This window comes from Halichoeres trimaculatus, unplaced genomic scaffold (assembly GCF_033239565.1).
Source record: "Halichoeres trimaculatus isolate MK-OKI-2021-1 unplaced genomic scaffold, fHalTri1.1 fHalTri1_scaffold_12, whole genome shotgun sequence".
In the NCBI taxonomy this organism is placed as follows: domain Eukaryota; kingdom Metazoa; phylum Chordata; class Actinopteri; order Labriformes; family Labridae; genus Halichoeres; species Halichoeres trimaculatus.
The window spans coordinates 8490478-8507760 of NW_027437190.1; the positions used below are offsets into that span (position 1 = coordinate 8490478).

The window sequence follows — 17283 nt, forward strand, 5'->3', positions numbered from 1 at the left end:
CATGTTAAAAAGTGCACATCACAGCAGGAATCCAACGAAGCAATGACTGTTTGTCAGAGGCACATTTAAAGAGTGTAGAGGACAATGTCATTTCATTTGAACTGAACACTGCAGTACTGTGATGGAGACAACTGTTGCAGGGCAGGATGTTTCCTTACATGAGCCCATACAGAAATATACTGATGTAATTCTATAACAAGTAGTGAGCATAATCATTTTCATCTTTGACGAGTCATACTATTGTTTTTGTAATTGGTAAAATCAAATGCCCTGTGGCAAAATCTCATCCGTACTTGCAGCTCATTACAGGAAGTGGTGGAGGCGGTATCGCTCCCACTGTCAATGTTATTCACAGAAACCCAAATTGCTGAAACATGTTATGTGTAAACTTTGTGAAGTCAAACTCTCCTTAAACGGCAACATTACTACACATGCTTGAAACATGCATGTGTGTGCTTAAGCAGGCATGGTAAAAGGGTATGCAAACTGTTATGCCAAATTACAATGATTCATTGACTAATGGAAAAAGAAAAATCAATAGATTAGTCAGCATAAAAAGAAAACGATTAGTTGCAGACCTATACTGTTGTAAAGCCTGTTTGTTTCCATTTTAAATGGTGCCATATCTGTATGGAGCAGGTATTTGTGGGATGAGCAGTAGAGCTGAGTGGGTTGTGCCCATGAAAAATCTCCCAGATCTTCTCTGGAGTTGACTTATGTTTGGTGGTATTTGGAGGACTGGACCATTAAAGTCTAAAGAAACAAGAAATACCTTCACTACAAGTCCATAAATGGTTTTGCTACTCTTTACCTTTGTTTTGTATTTAGCGGGTGATTTTCTTTTTCCTTTTTTTCCCTAAAATCTATTTAACAGACAACCAATGTTTTTGTAGTTCTGTCTGTGGTTTGTCTTGGAGGTGTTGTTACATATCTCTGAGATGACTGAGCAGAGAAAAATAATGATGGCTACAAAAAACAACAATGATCTCCACCTGAGCACTTGGCCATATTTTAAGCCCAAGTTTTATGAAATGAAAATCAATAGGTGTTGCTTTTAGTGTTTGCTCAGTTTACCGAACACATACTTCATCATAGCACCTACAGATGCTTGTTTGAAAACACATTAATGTTTTTTCACTGTGGACTGAAATTTTTTTCTAGTCATCAGGAATTTGAAGTTGTTTCTATTACTGTTTCTATACTGAAGGAGCTGCATTTCTGGAAACTTCTGAAGCATGTGAGTTCAAAGAAAGAAAACAATGTTTCCCATAACAAACATGATGTAGCAGGAGAAACACCAATGTATTCCTGACTGCACTCATTTAGTGTGTAGCTAGGGATGGGTACCGAATTAGGTAATTGTATGGGTACCAACTCAATTCTGTCTAATACCAGATACCAATTCACGTGAAACCAAAAGGCACCATGTTTAGGTACCTATATGCATCCTTGTGACTGTGAAGGAGTGGAAGAGTAGGTGATTTTTCCATGCTGGACATGAACACAGCATTTTAAGGTTATATATTGAAGAATAAATATGTTAAATTGAAAAAAAATGTGTATTTTATTATGAAATAAATAGATATTTTTTACCACATTAACACAAAAAAGTACCAAAAATTGGTACCATTGAGTATCAATACTGATTGCCAGGTACGGGGCATCACTACCGTATCGTTTTAAATGTAAAAGGTACCCATCCTTATGAGTGAAATGAGTGTTACTTTTAAGCAGAAGTTTGAATATTTGGGTATCTTAAAAGCAAGAACTTCAGCCCTTTAATTCAAGTAATAATATGACTGAGCTGAAGAGTGGGTAAACTTTGACTCAAGTAATGAAGTTTTGTACTGTGTCCTCAGCCGGATTCAAGTGAGACCTACTGCATGTCACGAGGAGAAGAGTGAAGTTTGAAGTCTATGTTTGCTTCTTTCTTGGAACACACTGCAATGTCTCAAAGATTTGTCAGACATCAGTCGGCATGATCAAGACATTTCAGGAGGTTATGGGTGAAAAATTTAACACCATCGTCCTGTATCACTATGCTGGACATCATCCTCATGAGTACGCCATAACCTAGATCAGCAAAATCCTGCTTCCATTTGAAGGTTTTACACATATGTCTCCTGAACATCTGTAATGGACATCCTCTTTAACCACAGTGTGTTATCTGTTAATGTTGTCACTCATTGTTTATTTTCCCAAAGCGCTCCATGTACAAAGCATGCTGGGAGTTGTTGTGGGAATCATAGCCTGACATTTTCTATTGTAACCTGGACCAAGTTGCATTTTGCAGAGGCAAAAATGCCTTCGAAACCCAGTCATCTCTTTCTCTCTCTGACATACAATGTATTGAAAACACACACACACACACACACACACACACACACACACACACACACACACACACACACACACACACACACACACACACACACAGAGCTCTCTCCCTCCCCACTCATGAATTTCTCTTGGTTTTGCTAAGTATGCATTTTTCATTCCAGTGAGCAGGCTGCATTTGAAATCAAAGGCAGTGATGCTGCATGGCTGTCTGGCTGCACAGAAAGTGAGGAGGTAATGAAAAAAGCTCAGGGGTGAGTCAGAGGATGCTTTAATAATCCTTGCAGCCCAAAATAACATCTCTCGAGCTGGACGGACTCAAGACCCTCTTGGGAGACCAGCAGCGGCAGTCCAGGTCGGTCTGGACACGCCAGTGGCTTCTTTTACCCCCACATACGCTTTCCCCCCTCTTTCTCCTGCAAGTCTATTATTGTCAACAGATAAGACTGCAGCAGCACGGCAGGCACGACGCGGCACACAGCCAAACCCTCCCTGGACCAAATATATGACATCTCTGAGCAGGGCGTACGGATATGTGCACAAGGGGTGGACAAGCTGCAGGAAGTGTGATCCAGCCAGTGGGAGGGAGGAGGAAGAGGTGTGTGTTCACAGGTAAGCAATGTTTTATCGGTCACTGTTCACTCAGTGCTGACAAATGGTGATGAGGTCCAGGCTAAGTAGCTCTTCATGGTGGGTTCAAGGTTGGGCCTCCATTGTCTCATCCAACACTTTCCCATGACTGTCCCCGATGTCCTGACCGATGGGAGCAAATGGAGGGGGTAAAAATAAACCGGCCTTCTACTGGTCCCCAATAAGATCCAGTATTTTCTGTAAAAACCTGAGACTCATCAACATACTGTTCACAGAATCTGCACAGTCTGCTAAAAAAATTAAACATATTCTGAAACAGTGGCCTCAGATATGTAGTTAAAGCCTGTGAGGCTTCCTATAATGAAGCTACATGTCATCAAAAGTCTAAATAAATTAACCCATAATCCTTTATAACCTACCACATCAAGTCTTCGTCATATCTTTACATTCTGAAGAGCTATAATCTGCTGTTTCTGAAGTGTCCATTTCATGCTGGCTCCAGGAGCACTGGAAATCACAAACACACCAAGCCAAAAAAACATATTCATAGCTTGGTTCAAAAAACGTCTCTTGCCTGAATCACCACAGGGGATGACTTTTTTCTAACTCTGCAGTTTGGAGGAAATTAAGATTGCGAGCTTGCCCAATCAGAGGTACAGCTCAAGTCATGTGACTGAGGGGCAACTTATAGCTGCACTCGAAGCCCGTGCCACTTCCAATATGGCCACGATAGCCAATCTGCTTCAAAAATCTGTTTCAGAAACAGACTGTTGATGTCGGGTAGACTATGTCCATTAGCTATACAGGCTATGATACAACCTCTATATCCCAAACTTGAGTTAAATGTATAGACTTATGTCCAGACTTTCTAAATTAGATTCTGAAAAGTGCAAGAAACCCTTTAAAAAAAATTTCACAAATATTTTTGTAAAATACAGGATTGTCATAGCTTTATCCCTCAAAAATGTTAATGTAAAAATCATGATGATCTATTTAACATAGGAACACTTTTTATTGGATTTCTGCAAACAAACAGCACTCTGGGACATGTTGGAAAAACACTATCAAAGTGTAAATCCTCAGATTTTATACACAAAAGGAATGATCCATCATTCTTATCTGGTTTCAAGTCTACCACCAATCAAAACTCAATATGGAAATTGTAGTACGGCGCTTCACTTGGCTCTATAGGGTTAAAGCCATAAATGTTACAAACAGTGCATGGCTCTGTCACTATGTCACCTGGTTGGAATGCTAGCATTTAGCATCAAAGCATGATTTACTTTAAAAAAAAATCTTATTTTGCATATTTAATCTAAATAATACAGGAAGATGATGATTTGATGTAAGGATATCCATCTGTTTTGGTTGTCAGTGGTGTTGCAAAATTCAACTTAAGTCATCACAAACAGAAGAATCTACTACAGCCATGCTCACGTACTGAGCTGACATCAGGGTTTATCCTTTTAAATCAGATTTTTTAGTAATTTTGAAAACTTTTAAGACTAGGCAAAGATCAGCTCACGTTACGTTTGTAATAAAAATCAGGGGTGGAGAGCTGCAAAGTGGATTGATGCTAAAAAAAAAATCAGTCCTTGGTGGTATTATTTGGAAAGTCAAAATTTAGCTGTAAATTAAATAGCCAAAACTAAAAGCAAACAACAGCCCTTTGAAAAGAAAAAAATAGTCAAACAAAAAAAATCTGGTAACTGAAGCACACAGACAAACAAGTTTTAGCCAACGCTGTGCCACAACGTAATAACGTTTGATAAAGTCCAAAAGAAAAAACAGAGCGACATGAGATTTATTCAGCATTCACTGGAGCAGCTGTTTGAAATAATCTCATTCTCTTCAAACTGTTAAAACTATTCTCATGTCACTTACTCTCTGACAACTATATCTGTTTCTGCACATTTTAAAATTAATCACCTGCTGTTTTCCCCATCTTCTCATTCCTGTTTTGGAGCACTTTCCCTCAAGTCTCTCCCACGTTACATTTCAAACAGATCAGCTGCTCGGAGGCTTGCCTGGAGGCAGACAGGAAGCTGTGCATAATGGAGAGAAGGTGTCTACCAAACCTTTCTTGTCTGGGAGATGTCACTTTATGAGCACACACACACACACACACACACACACACACACACACACACACACACACACACACACACACACACACACACACACACACACACACACACACACACACACACACACTCACTTCTTCAGACACACACATATGGATGCTCTCTCAAACAGAGAACTGAAGTTATTCAGCAGCTTCCTTGCAACTACGGTTGAAAAGTTTATGAAAGCCAACAAGTTAATATGGAAGACATGTCTACAAACAGACAAACAAGTGACTTCAGTGTCAGAAAACAAGTTTTCAAAAATTCTTCTTATAGAAAACTGTTATCTTTAACTTCACTAAAGAAACTACTTCATTTTTTCTTTCTGATCAACCCCTGCAGTTTTTCTTCAGAGCTAGATTTCTGTGACAAAGGTCCTTTCTCCCTCCTTGTCTGATAAAAACACTACTGTCTGTGTCCCTGTGTGCTCAGCAGAAAGACCTTTTCTCATGAGCTCAATGGCATTGACAAGCCAACGTCCCAATCGATGACTGCACGGTCAGACCTTTGCAGATCGAGCCCCAGACCGAAGGGCTGTGTGGGTTAATTGTAATTGCACAAGACAGTGTCTGTCACACACACCCTGAGCCGAGGAGATGAACTGGCCAGAGGCATGCTGGTCTGAAAAACATTTAACCTGCGACAATATACAAATATACAAGCAGAGACGTGAGGAGGTGGTGAACTTCCTGTTGATCAGCTTAGATTTACTTATAGGGGATGTCATTCAGGTTGGTTAGGTACAGATCATGTCTTCATATCATCCAGTCAGTGAGGGGAGAAAGTAGAGACGAGTTGTGAAATTTGAACGTTTGAATAATAGTTTAAGAGTTAAAAAAGTCAGGCAAGTAGTAGCAGAAGAAGGGCATTTGAAAACTTTGAAGCCATTAAATAACAAAAAAGCATCCATGATAAACTCACATCTCCACAACATTTGGGATGTCACAATCATAGACTGAATAAAACAGAGACCTGTCTATTCTTGATACAGTGAATTGAAGCCAATCCAATGATCATTTTATTTCGAACAGCTACAGGGCGCCCATCAGTCCCGTGAGCTGAGCTGTGTCTCTGATTGGACAATCAAACGTTCCTGATGACTTCTAAACTAGAAAAAAAAATTCACTCACCATACAGTGTGTGCTGATAGAGAAATCAGTGTGTCAGACCCAAGCCGTTTTCATTAACTACCAGTAGTTCAAATTTGTCATCTGTGGAGGACATTTGTAAACCTAAATATCTTCCACTTACTTCACACTACTGAATGAACTCCTCATGCCATCTACAGAGGACATTTAGGGCTTTTCAATGACACCAAATGTGAAGGGGTGGGGCTTTGGTACCTTTTATCTTTTTCATTAAGGAAAATCACGTCCATCAGTGGAAGTGCAATTTATGGGAAGAGGAAAAGTAAGTGTATAAAACTTTTTAATAAGCAAATTTTGGCTTAAAATTTTGGTGCCATATTTTATATGGGACTCTTAACAACACATTTGAAGATTGTCTGAATAATTTTTACTGTATTTTAGAATTGTAATATACTAGTAATATACATAATATCTGAAATATAAAAAACTTTTTTTTTCCAAAAAAAATGTGTTCAGTATTCTAATAACCTCACAAGGATTGGGGAATCTTAAAATCTTAAATCTCAGAAGGTTAATGCAGTAAAAGTCTGTTTTTATCGCTGGGTGTGTACGTGACTTCCAGTCTTTCTGCAGCCAGCCTCAAGCGGATTCTCGACGAACAGCAACTTTTAGCACTTCTGCATAGGCTTCATTTTTCCTAACTGTATGTTCCCCCTTGGTCCCAAGCCAGATTATTTGACTTCTGATCCGATTTTTTCAAATGTTTTGCCGGTACGGATCAGATATCTGTGATTGACTGGTGACCAGTCCAAGGTGTACCCTGCCTTTCGCCCAATGACAGCTGGGATAGGCTCCAGCCACCTGCGACCCTGAACAGGATAAGCGGTTCAGAAAATGAATGAATGAATGAACGATCCAATACCGATACTTTTCTCTGATTAATCCACGGTACCAAGGAACACTCGCTTTACAAATGTTGCTAGACGGTGTTATACTATCATTGCTTTCCAAAGAGGAGTAGTTCCACACAGCTGACATGTTTGCAACGTGGTTTGATTTACAGCAGCCGTAAAGCGTGACGGTGCTGAAAACACATGAAAACTGTATCTGTCTGGATCACATAACGAAATGTGATGCTATGTGATCCTACGTAATTGGGCGCCGATACCGATGAGTGTATCGGATAAGGACATCCCTAAATAACATGAGAGAGTAAAAATGCTAGTTGCTGTAAAAAAAAAGGTTCAGCACTTTTGAGATTAAGAGCTGGAGAGAAAAATGCAGAGACTTCAGCAGAAGAGTATCATAGAGAACTTCTACAAAGATAATAAACTCGAGATTCATTTCTATCTTCTTAAATCTGCAGAGGGGACAGGGAAATATTTGGATAATCTGCGAATCATAAGCATATATAAGTGTATATTTGCTTAAAATGTCCATCCCTAGAAGCAAAGAGGAAGGAGCTCTAGTAGGATCAAGAGAGGCATTTAAAAGCTGGAAGCAAACCCAGGTGGCAGAAAAAGAAAACCTTCAAAGTCAGCTACTTTCCCCTTCCATGCTACCCCTAGAGATCAGATCAACTACTATCCTAAAACCTAAATGAACCTAATGAACTAGTAAACACTGGGAGTTAAATGAATATTACATGGGCTTTCATTAATGCCAGCTAGCAGACTCCCAGAGTAATAAAGGCGAGCCGTGGAGGCAGCAGGACGGGACAGTTACTGGAGCTCCTTCTCTGTGTTTACTCAGCAGCTGCCTGCCAGAGGAGAAGGCGTTTGATCGCTCCTTGGCCGGCTCTCCTCTCTGCTGTGTGGCAGGAGAAGCCCGGGGAGGCCGCCGAGCACCGCCAGGGCCGTCTCATTTGCAACACAAACGAAGTGAGCTAATTGTGCGCGTGGAAGGGGACGGAGCAGCCGCACACAGTGCAATGTTTGCAAAATATGGAAATAATTAATCTCATTGAGCTCATGAAACAGCATCAGTGATGCAAAAGAGGATTTGAGAAGGAGCTGGGGATGAGACGGATGATGATAGCAATGGACGCAGATGTTTAGATTAAGCTTTTTCATTATTGCTTTATCTGCAGCTTCTTCAAGTGTATTTTTGGTAATTGAATAAATTGGAGCATGAAATAGATTTGGATTACAGGCACATCAACAGGATTAGGCATAAAGCAGTCTCTTTGCCATTCATGATACAATGTGGGCATATGTATTATGAAATCAGGTCACTTTGCATCGACTACTTAGAGTGAAAATAGTGACAGGAAAACAACCTATTCATCTCAAAAGATTCTCGGGGTGTTAAAGCCTTCCACAAAGACCTGAAAATATCCTTACACTAATATTTCAAAGAGAATAGATCTCAGACACACAGACACCACTTCATGTAAACTGTCTCAATAAACAGCTTTAATGTTGACTCAGGTGTGACACGGAGACTTCACAGCACTGTTTAAAAGGGATTTAGCTGAGAAAATCAACCTGCTGACCTTCTAAAGGGCTGACCTTTAAATCCTCTTTAATCAATAAATCAAATGTAAAACAAGAAAGATGATGCTCCAAGGGACCGTGGGGATGAGAGAGACTTCTCAGAGAGTACTAAGGAGAGTTTTCATGGTGGAATTTTGCGAAAATAGGAAAAATTAACCATTTATCAGCCAGATTAATTCAGATTAAAGCACCAGTGTGTCAGGGAGACTACAGGGTTGGGTGGTTTATTTAAGAGTTTAATGATGATGAAAACTGATGATAAGTGTGATGGCATTTCTTAAGTAACCAGAAAAGCACTCAGAGAGCGCAGATCTCCACCAAGTTTATTGTGGTTCTCACCAACACTTTAGTCCTACTTTAATGTTATACTCCCTTTCAGCAGACTGTCTGCTACTATTTGGTGTTAGTTGCAGGTTTGTACCATAATTTGTTTCCTGGCAGTGTTGAAAATTATGATGACTCAGCACATATTTCATATTCCATATCTTAGTGTCCAGAATATTGTCAGGATCTGGATCTGTCAGAAATTATGGTGACCTTGTCTTGTATTGTTTTGCAAAGCAATCCGACCATTTATCGTGGAGTTATATACACATATGGTGAAAACGGACCAATCTCACAATGATAAAAGAATCTTTTAAAAAAGTCCTAGCGACAGACGGTGATCCAGATCACCTCCAAAATGTAATCACTTCTTCGTTATCCCATTTTGAACATTTCCTAAACATTTCATCAAGATCTGTTTGTTACTTTTTCAGTTATGTTGTTCACAGACAAACAAACTCTTCCAAAAACATAACCTCCTTGGTGGAGGTAATAATCAGCTATTGAAACATTTTATCTTTTTACTAAAATTATGAATGCAATACGATTGTACAAGTGATTTGCCAAAGCCACGACACAACAGAAATTAAAAGAGGTCGGCCAACAGACACTGCTGTCTTTTTTGACTTAAGTTATATAAATATACCTTTGTAGGTGTCTCACCTTGTGATAGTCTTCGTGGTACTAATATTTCTATAAGATTTACTAGAAATGAGTCATCTTAGCTTTAGCTTAAAGAACATATATATTATAGCTTCATTCCTCATAGCTGAAGTTAAAAAAGAAAACACTTGACTTACTTCTATAAATTTACTGCGTCTGTTGGTGTAACTGCCCCTTAGAAAAATGCTAAAGTTGACCTCTTTTAACTCCTGTCGTGGCTCATCTCCTGTTGTATTGAAGCTCTTGCAGATCGTCTGACACCTACCAGCCACCGTAAAATAATGCACTTTGTTTATTTTGATGTTAAAACATTAGCAGTACATTATGAAGACAGCAGATTTAAAATATCCTCCCAAGATCAGGAGAGTTATTACAACTGTGTCTGACTACAGAGGCAGGAAAGAGTCCTCTGTGCTGATAAAGTTGGCTGATACTTGAGACCAATATGATACTGCTGTAGATGTGTGTGTGAATGTGTGAGAGATATTTTTTCTAAAGCAGATTTCAATTAAAAATATGATGTTAATGTTGATATAAAATTTTGGTCTGAATAGCTCATTCTCTGACAGCACATGCTGTACAGGGGGGCATTCACTGTATTTTTCAGTTTAGAAGTTAATAAGATCACAAGCTTGTCCAATCAGAGGTACGGCTCAGCTGACTGACAGGTGGGCGCCCTATAGCTGTTAGTGAGGAGACTCGACGCCCGCTTCTTAAGCTCAACTGTGGCTCTTCCTAGCAACAGCCTTGAGAGCTTCATATCAGAAACAGGTGGATAACATCACAGGTTCAACATTCATTGATAACACAGTCAACGGTTACAACACAACAGTTTACATCCTACAGTTAAGTCAGTGAAATGTAACCCTTTACAAACTATCAAAGCGTGACCAACATCAACAAACAGCATCATGTAGCAAGGCATGTGACTGAAAGCAAAGCACTATCCATACATGGTATACAGTTTCTCTTCCTTGCTGGGTTATAACAAAACAAGATGACATCAGACATCTGTTCAGGAGCACGAGAAAAAAAAAGCTTTATAAGAGAAAAAGAGCCCTTCCAGGAACTGAGCTCAAGCACATGAACATACGAGCGCCACCAGATACACTCTCACAAAGAAACACAAGGACACACATATAGAGGAGCTGAGGCTCACAGTAATGCCACCGGAGCAGCTTTCTCTTTTTCTCTTTGGGCCTTCAGGAGAGGAGAGAGGCAGAGAAAGAGGGAGGAGGAAGTCAAAGACTCGGGGCTGAAATGGAAGCAGCCTTTAATGTCAGACTGATATGTAGTTTTCACTGAGAGGACCGTATGCCCGCTATAACTCAACCATTAACGACATGTTAAGGTTGAGGGTCAAACACACACAAATGTACGTGCACACATGGCTGGTCAGCCTTTGAGGGAATCAGTCTCGCTCCATGAGCATGAAAAGACCCCACATGTTAGTGCTCTGCACAGGGCAGCATTTCTGTTCAAAGTACTCCATCTCTCCCCTTTGTTGCTCTCTGACCTCTTTCTTTACCGTCCTCCTTCCTCCGTGTCAGTGCTGAGAGTGGACCAACCGGTGAACCTTGAATTTGTTATGCACATCTGGCACGATGGCATCACTTGCATCTCGATGCCACTTGCGCTGAAGGAACAGCCTGTAGCAAGAGTTATTCATTGACAGTGTCTTAAAATACAGTTTTTAGTAATAAAAAGGCGTCTCCCTGTTGCAGCAGCTCTCTTTTCCTTCTCTGTTTCTTGTGGGGGTTTTTTCATCTCTTTTTCGTCATGTTTGTATTTGGAGTCTGGAGATCCTACAAGTAACCATGGCCGCATTGTTTACATGTGAAATCAGCTGTTAGCAGCCTGTAGCATGTCAATGCTAACTGGTGCAAGGCCAGATGTTTTCCCACAAGGTGAGGAGAAGGAGGTGAGGATGGCGTGCTGGTTCTCAGGTGTGAGCTAAGAACTGACAACATGGACCTGTCCTTCCATCCATCATTATGGGAACGTAAGATCTATCTCCAATAAGATGGACAAGCTAGCCATGCTAACCCAGCAACAGAGGGAAGGCAGAGTAGCATCATGCTATTCACAGACATGGCTAACAGAGCTAACATCAGACAGCAACACCACGTTGGAAGAGCTTCACCTGCTGTGAGCAGACAGGATCCAGGAGACAGAGACTGAACAGACTGCTGAAGAAGCTCAGTCCTGGACCCTGTGGAGGTGGAGGCTGGCTGAACTGGATAATGATGGACAAGTTGTTGTCATCTATTTTCTTATGGACCTTTTTGCACTTTCTTTTCACTTTCTTACTTTTGTTTCCTTGACTGCTGCTGTGACTCCTGAATTTCCCCTTGGGAATAAATAAAGTCTATTCTATTCTATTCTAGCCTAGTCTATAACTCCTTCTCCTAGTTGCTATAACTGCCAAGGTTGTCATAAGACTGTCCAGGAAAACGGAGGATTGAGAGTTGACTGATCAAGGCGAGGAGGAACGACTGATTTAGGTAAATTATGACAAAGAAACATCAGGAAAAAAGAAGTTCTTCAGAGGAAATTCACGCTGTTGAAACATCCCTGTGTGTAGCAATCTGTAAGCAAACCCAAGCAGAAGCGATTCCATGTGTGTCTCTGGCCTGCAGCAGTGGCAGCCGGCCCGAGGCTAAGGACATTAGCCTGATGCTTATCTGGCAACACAGCCCACTTGTACCTACCAGCTCCCTTTCTTCCCCTTTTTGTTTCTTTGTTCCTTTCTCCCTCTCTTCTAATGCTGAGATATGATTTGGTGAGGCAGAGGGGAGCAGAAAGGAGAAGAGAACATCAATTCAGCCCTTACCGCTGTCTCTCTCACACTATTTATCCCCTTTTCCTCCACTTTATGTCTCCCTCTCTGTCTCCTTCTCTTCTTTCTCTCTCCAGTGTGCAATCATAATAACCCCTATCTTTGATGCCCAAGCAATAAACCAGGGCCTCCCCTCTTCCTGTGCACATCTCCCTTGGCGAGGACAAAACCAATAAAGAGCTGGCTTAATTACAGCTGCTGAGTGCCGCCAACACCCGGGTGCAACACCATGGGGCTGATGGTGGGCCGAGCGTGGGCGAGCTGTAACGGGATGTTGGTGGAGAGGTGGATTGCGTAAGAGCTAACAAGGATACAGTTTGATTTTTAGACTCCTACACTTAAACCCTCAAGATGCTACTTTATAGTACTCACAGAGATTTAAAAAAACAGAGGTGATTTCAGCTGAGAGGCTGCCTGGGAAAATGTGGGCAGGCCTTTGCCTTCAGAAAGACATGTAACTTCCAGAGGTTTCAGGAGGACGCTCACAGTCGGCTGGACTGCATCTGCAAGGTGTGCATGTGTTATCTCACAGAGACTAGAACACTGACAGGGTATCAAGGTTGATACATCCCAAAACACAAGTGTCCTCGACTTTCAAGGATCACTCTGCAGCTCCGTGTCCTTATCTCTTGTTGTTTCTAGGTCTGCAGCATGTTTCCTCCTCTTTCCCCTTCCCTCTCATTTGTCCCTTCTCCTTTCCCCTCGTTCTGTCACATCAACAAGAATCTGGGACTCCAGGGGCTAAGAGTCCCACAAGCTGCAGCCAGCGATGTCTGCATCCTCTATAGCTCTGTCACCATGGTGATAGATGTCTGGGTCTTCCTGCCTCCTCCTGCGATACTTTCTGTCTTTATCTTTCTGGACAAAAGGCTGCAACACCAGAAACCTTCCCTGCATGACTCACAGACTGAAGTTAAAAAAAGATTTTCAAACTGTGATTTAGATTTTCATGTGCTGAGAGATGAATCCAGTCATGTTGGATTGAGTCAGATGCTCATGTTCTTGGCATGATTTGCACTTTGAGTAACAAGAGTCCTCTCACCTCTGAAACAACTGGTTCAGAGGTGAGAGGACATAAATGAATATGGTGACAGTAGCCACGGTTACACAAGGAGTTTTTCGTCTTTCTGAATGGAATCTTTCCGAATGACCTTTCTGAAAACATTAGTATACATGGAAAGGAATATTCCAATCTCTGGTCTACATGCGCCGCTGTAATCAAACAGAATAGTCAAAGGGGCATGCGCAGAAAAACGTAAACATCACAAGATTTATCAAAGATGGAGGACGAAGGTTTGTTTATCACGGTGTTGCACTACACCGTATTGCGAGTTTGTCGTCCTTCCAGTCGTGAAATTATGCTCATTTCTTTCAGAGTTTGGATCAAAAACAAACTTTCCACAGCAGTCCAGTGCTGACAGCTCGCCACCATTTTTAAAGTTGAGGAACGTCGCCAGTTGCACCTTAGGTCATATCTGAGCATGCGCCGAAAGAACGCACCCTGACAACTTTCTGTCTGAGTGGATACATGATACCTCAATCAGTTTGGAGAAAGGAATATGCCACCCCTGTGAAACCGATTAAATGTCCATTCGAATTGTCACTTTTCTTTAGGAGTGAGGTGTACACAAAGGTTAAATTCTTTCAGTTTGAGCAAATAAACCGAATGCAAGCATAATATTTGGGTCCATGTATACGTGGCAATTGAACAATAGCCAAAGTAATCCAGCAGGATTTCTTGGGGAAAGTGGTCGACCAGTTTCTTAGTTTTTTCAATTTGAAATTGTAAAAAATGATGAGACCACATGATGGTGATGATGGTGATTTGGTTTGTTGCATTTAACAAAAAAACAACAGTTTAGCATTAACATCTATTATTCCATGCACCAATTGTTCAAGATTCAAAATAAATTTTATATACATGGTAAATTCACGGTACAGATACTATATTATGGATAACAGAATATCACTGATTTTCATTTTTGAAGCAGTGTAAAACTGTATTATGTGGATTTTCCATTAAACACTATCCTGTACTCAATTGAGATATAAGCTGCTTTTGATACCAACTAAGGCAATTTACAGCAGAATGCAGATTAGCAAAATGAATTTAGGAGAAGGCGTCACAGCGGACGAATCAATCATCTATTTCTTCCTGCAGTCTATGCTAAGACCAAATCTAAATATTTCTGATTTATAATTCAAAAACTGCATGCTCAGGGCTGTTTGATAACAAGTAGGTATAGAGACATTGCTAGCATGAAGCTGTTTTAAATAATCTTAACGAGAAAAAAAGTTCTGCACATGTGAAATGCAAACTCAGGACACTGATTCACCCACAGATGTGATTGAAATATTGTTGTTAATATATTTGTAAATGATTTTTCCACAATAAATAAACTATAAACATAGACTTTACAGCATGTCTGCAAAAACTTGATTTTTTTAAATGTTAATATTAAAAAAAGTTTCAACGTCTCTTCTACATAGACTTAAGTTATTTCTTAAAGGAATCATCCTCAATAAATTAATGTCAGTTTAAGACTGTTTCAGACAAATGAGCTGCTCCACAAATGATTCTGAAAAGCAATTTAATTTTTGGTTCATAAAGAAGAGGTTTAACATCTCTTCAAAGAGAACAGAGCCATGGCTCTTCATAGAAGTATCTTTGCGTCACGTTTTCTGCGCTGTATCCTCTGCAGCCTGTGGAGGTTGTGTTCTTTGTGTCAAGTGATGCGTTACCTTCACCTGTTTTAAAATCCAGTGACTCAACTACCATAACCAAGGTTAAACATCAAAAGTCTGGTCTCCAGAAAGATCAAAACAGACTGGAAAACTGAAATCTTATCAAGTGATTTTGTCTTATTTTCAGTAGAAAATGTCTTTTGAGACTTAATTTGAGCCACATTCACCGGACCAATCGTGAAAAATGTCTTTTTTCAAGTTATAGACAAAATGAGGTCTGAATTGTCGTAACAAGTAAGAAAATAAAAAATCTGCCAATGGAACAAGAGAAATGTTACTTGTATTGAAACATTATCCTAGTTTTCAGCTAATTTTTCTTGCTTTATTGGCAGATTTTTTATACTTGTTAAAACCAATTCAGACCCTATTTTTGTCTTTAAATATCTTGAAACTAGACATTTTAGAACAGAACTTTAATTGAAACTTGAACATTTTCCTGGACATGTCAGGTAAACGTGCCTCATATCGAGTATAACAAGACAATTTTTAAAAAAGACAAAAGCATTTGATAAGAGTCCCGTTTAAAAAATATGCCTTGCTCCATGCACCCTTTTCTTTTTTACCTTTGGCCAAACTCCCATGAGGATTATCAGATTTTGGGGAGCATCATGTCTTCTGATCACACGTCCCACCATATCTCTATGGTAACTCCATCACTGGAGAAGACGAGTGACAGAACGTGTGTGTGTGTGTGTGAGAGGGGAGAAAGTCGGAGGGTTTCACTATAAACCCTGTGACCATACATGTTGTAACGTATGCAAACTTTAAAATGAAGAAGTGCACTGCTGAAAATTGTGCTGTCGCTGCAGAAAGACAATATATGAAGCTGTGGGAGGAAGTGAACAGCTGTGAGTACAAGGATGAGTCACTGAAGTCACACCCAAGACTGTGAGGTCCGTTTGGAATCATTAAACAGCAGCAATATGAGTTTTATTTAGTATGCTGGATTAGAAACACAGTGCTGCTGTCGATGTATGCATCTATGCAGAAAATCAACTGCAGCTATTCATAGCCCACTTACAGCTCACTGTTACGCACTTTGCAAAAGGCTCATTTGGGAAAAGACTACACGTGAACTCAATAAGGTCCTTCACAGTGTTATACACACCGGGTCGACACATTTCAGGAAGGCGAACACAAAAAGCGTGTGTTTTTATGTGTCTGAGTCTGTGTGTGAGAGCCAGCTGCAGTTTAAATGTAGTGACCACTCAATTCAAAAACATTCAGGCCTTCTAAGAACGAATCCCCGCACCCCATTAGGACCTCTGCTGACGCACACATGCATAATACATGGAAGCTGGATCTAAAAGCATATAGCCCATTAGCCGGCCTGGCCTCTGCAGGAAAGACACAAGAGAGAGATAGAGGAACAGGCTTACACACTAACAGCCCTGATTGAATAGACAGCCGAGCTAGCTGGTCCCTGACGACGGCACATGTTGTTAGCAGAGTGTTGTGTTGTGGTTTTGTACCAGAGGCTCTTCTTACAGACAGAGAAATGAACGGAGAAATATGGTAACGCTAACATTAGCCTTCAAAGCTCTGCATTACAAACTCAGATCCACTCTCTATAACATTCATTTGCACAGGGTGCCTGTCGGCCTGGTGGTTTAAGCATGTTCCACATATACAGAAGCCACAGTCCTCACAGCAGTGGTCACTGGTTCATCACCAAGCCATGACCCTTTTTCTCCTCCTCCCACTCTACTACCCAAAATTCCTGTCTCTCCTCAGCTGTTCTATCGAATAAAGACACATACGAACAGAAAATATCAGTCACTGCAAAAAAAAAAAAAAAAAGTTCAATTTAATCAGTCAGATGTGATGATTGCTGGATCAGAGTTTCCAGGCACATAGCCCTTGTTCAGCCCTTCCGGTGGCTGAGTGTTCTGGCCATGTAATGTGAGGTGGCAGAGAGCCCAGCAATGCTGTAAATTATTTCTGACGGTAGGGTGGGGGACAAGAGGAAAAGACTCAGAGTCCCTAGAGGCAGCCAGTGCGTGGTGTGGAGATACAGGGTCTGTGCCTATAGCAAGAGAAGAAAGAGGCCAACGTGTTCTCTGAGTCCGACGGCT

The 17283-nt window shown here is 40.7% G+C and overlaps 1 protein-coding gene across 50 annotated transcripts in view; it reads right to left on the reverse strand.

The window, feature by feature from the left end:
* Positions 1–17283, reverse strand: part of rims2a (regulating synaptic membrane exocytosis 2a) — a 196227-nt gene that overhangs the window by 119198 nt on the left and 59746 nt on the right. The window lies entirely within an intron of this gene.